The sequence below is a fragment of the Pteropus alecto genome, unplaced genomic scaffold (genome assembly GCF_000325575.1).
Source record: "Pteropus alecto unplaced genomic scaffold, ASM32557v1 scaffold28, whole genome shotgun sequence".
NCBI lineage: Eukaryota > Metazoa > Chordata > Mammalia > Chiroptera > Pteropodidae > Pteropus > Pteropus alecto.
Genome location: NW_006441063.1, coordinates 2,709,033 through 2,713,501, shown reverse-complemented (window position 1 = coordinate 2,713,501; position 4,469 = coordinate 2,709,033).

Genomic DNA, 4,469 nt, shown 5'->3' with positions numbered 1-4,469 from the left:
GCGCCTAACAGTGGCATCTGCGTGTGTTAAGTGGCTACACACGCACGCATCTGGCTGCATGGGGGGAAGGGAGGGAGATTGGGAGTGGTGGTGGAGGGAAAGACTGCTGGCTATAGAAATTACTGTAAATTACAGTGAATAATTCTTTGCAGAGGTTATAGTAAATGACCATGTAGGCATGGATTTATTTCTGGGCTCTCTATTCTGTTCCATTGATCAATGTGTCTGCTTTTATGCCAATTACTATGCTCTTTTGATTACTTGTAGTACGATATCGGTTGGTGTGATACCTCCAGCTTTGTTCTTTCTCAAGAGTCTTTTATATATAGTTCCATATAAATTTTAGGATTATTTGTTCTAGTTCTGTGAAAAATGCCATTGCTATTTTGATAGGGACTGCACTGAATCTATTGTATGGACATTTTATTGCTGTTAATTCTTCCTACTTATGAGCATGATATATGCTTCCATTTATTCGTATCTTCTTCAATTTCTTTCTTCAGCGACCTATAATTTTCTGAGTATAGGTCTTTTACCCCTTAAATTTACTTCTAGGTATTTTTTTGATGCAATTGTAAATGGGATTGCTTTCTTAATTTCTCTTTCTGATAGTTCATTACTCGTGTATAAAGATGTAACCGATTTCTGAATATTAATTTTGTACTCTGCTACTTTACTGAAATCATTTATCAGTTCTAGTAGTTTTTTGGTGTCATCTTTAGGGTTCTCTTGAATAGTTTTTAGTATAGCTTTATTTTTAAGTTGATAATGGACATCTTATTTATTGTATATTTAACATAATGAATGATGTGTGTTCTCTATGCAATTATGCATATTTCTATGGAAGGGAATAAAGGCACGATACTGACTGATATTTAAACTTAATACAGTTTTTTACTTGGTTTTAAAACTAGTATTAGATAAGTTTCCCAGTACTAATTCATTTATTACAGTAATATATTTTGTAGCAAAACAGTATTTTTAAAATAAATTTTTTAAATGACTAGTTTTCTGATTTTTAAAAAATTATATTTATAGTAAAAGAGTCTTTGGAAACCATCAATAAAACAAAGACAATTGACTGAATGGGAGAAGATATTCGCTTATGATACATATGATAAGAAGTTAATATCCAAAATATATAAAGAACTTATACAACTCGATGACAAAAAAACAAATGATCCAATTAAAAAATGGGCAGAAGACCTACAAAAATATTTCTCAAAGAGGAGACAGACATATGACAAGATTCTCAATGTTACTAATCATCAGAGAAATGCAAATTAAAACCACAATGAGATATCACTTCATACCTGTCAGAATGGCTAGCATCAACAAATCAAACAACAAGTGTTGGCAAGATGTGGACAAAAGGGAACCCTCGTACACTGTTGGTGGGACTGCAGACTGGTACAGCCACTATGGAAAACAGTCTGGCGGTTTCTCAAACAATTAAAAATGAATGCACCTTTTAACCCAGCAATTGCACTTCTGAGTATTTACCCAAAGAAAACCAAAACAATAATTCGTAGATATCTATGCACCCCTATGTTCATGGCAGCATAATTTACAATAACCAAGATATGGAAGCAACCTAAATGCCCATCAACAGATGATTGGATAAAGAAACCATGGTTCATATATATATTGGAATATTACTCAGCCATAATGAAATGAAATCCTATCATTTACAATGACATGGATGGACCTAGAGGTTATTATGCTGAGTGAAATAAGCCAGAGAAAGATAAATATCATATGATTTATATGTAGATAATGCAGTTAGCATTAATATAATGACTAGGTGGAGGGCCAGACGAGGGAAGGAGCAATTGGGGGTATTGTTTTCTAAACTATATAGATGTCTAACCAATGTACTGTATATTTGAAACTAATTTAAATAAGTAAATTTAAAAAATAAAAATAAATAAGCAAATAAAATAAATCACATAAGATCACAGTGCTAGTAAGTGGCAGAACTAAGAATTAAACTCTAATAGTTCTTAACTCCCATATTTCAGTGTCCCTAATGAATATACTGAAATGGCAATACCCTGTTGGCCCCAGGGACAGAAATATGACTGACGGAGTGGCTCAACCTTTCTCTAGAGCTGGCAGCCTAAAAGACCCAGAAGAAGGATGGAAGAACAAAAGAAAACCTAATTTCCTCACTACTGAGGTGAGAAGGGGACAATTATGCCTCAGATATACACTAAAGTATCAAGTTTTCTGTATAGTAAATGAAGTGGCAGGGACTGCAGGGTGGAGATTAACTCTGAGTTTTCTGCCAGGCTCACAACTAACTTGCAGTGTGACTGTGGACAAGTCACTTAACCTCTCTGTGTCTTTATTTCTTTTTTTTTGTGAAATAAAGATGACTGCTCCTTGCCTCCTTTGGTGTATCATTATGGAGATTAGAGAAGATAATGTGAGCTGAAACACTCTGTATAGAGAATTTCCATTCATAATTATGCTTTCTATAGGCAAGTAAAAGCTTATTTGCAATAATTTATGGCATCAACATTGAAGTACTTTTATTAAAGAAAAGACTTTTTTTCTAAAGAGTATTTTACAATGTCTTCTAGAAATAGCTTGCATTTTAAAAATTACATGTTCGATGCAGATAATTTAGAAAAAAAATGAATATAAAAAGAAAACAGTAAAATCACCCAGAAAAATCTACTCAATATTTTGTTTAATATTTTTTTCAGTTGGTTTTCTATGACTATGTTTTTTTTAAAGCTAATAAGGTTTTAATGTAATATTTTACCTTACATACATATACTATGTTTAGTCTTTTGCAGCCCACTTTTTTCCATTTAATTTATTATGAATATATTTCCTTGTCATTAATCTTATAAAACAGTGATTTCCAAATATTTTGATCATGGCTCATAGTAAAAAATACATTTACACTGCTACTCAGTAAAAACACACACATACTTGTACATATAACTGACTAATACTTGCCCTTAGTATATATGGTGCACTCTGATATTTTTCTATTCCACATTATAATAAAATAATACTTAATAGAACACACTATTTTATGATTCACTCATTTATTACATGACCCACATATAGATCAAAAGTTGTAGTTTGAAAAACGTTAAGCTACAACATCAGTTTTATCGCATAGATGGCAGCCCATTTGTAGAGATATATCATAATTATTTAATAGATCTCCAACTGTTGGACTTTTATACATTTTTAATAGTTCTCATTTATTCTGTTCTTTAAAATGTTTAAGAAATATGTATTGAGTGTCTACTATGTGTCAGGTACTGTTCTTAGTGCTGGGAACACAGTGGTGAACTAGGCAGATGAGATTCCGATGTTATTGCACTTACATTCTATGGAGGCTGGGGAGACAGGCAATACACATATCTACAGACCAGGAAACACCAAGATAATGTGATGGGGAGTGATGGGGTGGGATCTATTTTAAGAGACAGCTAGAAAAGTCTTTTCTGAGGGGCGGCATTTAAGCTGGTATTTCAGTAATAAGAAGATATTATTGAACTCTTTTTGAGAAGATCTGTGGTAAGAGAATCTAAGCTGAGAGGACAGATAGTAGAAAGGTCCTAAGGTGGTCAAGAGCTTGGCACGTTTGAAGAACATGAATGAGGTGGAAGAGAGACAGTCATAAGAGATGAGGTTAAAAAGGTTGGCAGGGATCAGATCATCCAGAACCTTCTATTACAAACATACTTTATCTTTGCTACATCCACAGATATGTCTTGAGGGAAAAGTTCAAGAAGTATCTTGAACAGCAACAGTTGTGAGAGGAGAATATTCAGTGGCAGGGAGACTGAGAAGCTGACATGTTTTTCTGAATGAAGATTTCTGTGCTAAAGAAGATCCAAGATCTGTTAGAGGAGCATGGTCCTGGCACAGCACCTTGTTCTGTTCCAAGTAAATCTTTCACAGGGGATTTTAAGTTTCCAGAAAATAGGGTTTTTGTCTAAATCACTGCCCATGTCTTTAGCACCTGGCACAATGCTTGACCCATAGTAAATATTCAATACATGTTTGTGAAGTAAACAAAGGAATATAAAGACAAACCTCTGTAGGCAAAGGATAGAGGTAATTTGTGACAAATTATTACCACACATTTATATTTTCTCAAATGTGACCCTCTATCCTCATGCTAACGAGAGAAAGACCTTCCATGTAGGAAAGGGACAGTATTTCTTTAGCTCTTCTCTGGTGAAGTCACAAGTAATCTCTCAAAAAGCATTATTTATTTTACTTGGTCTTTTTTTAATGAAATAGCATAATGAGTCACCAGCTGTTTTTTTGTTTGTTTGTTTGTTTGCAATGGAAAATTATAACACATTGCAATTGCAATTGCAAGAAACAGATGTTGGAGAGTCCTAGAAATCTGACTTATCCACATCAGGGACCCTGTTGTGTACTGAAATAAATTGATGGGGTTATTGGAAGCTAGATTGTTGGTTTCTTTGAGG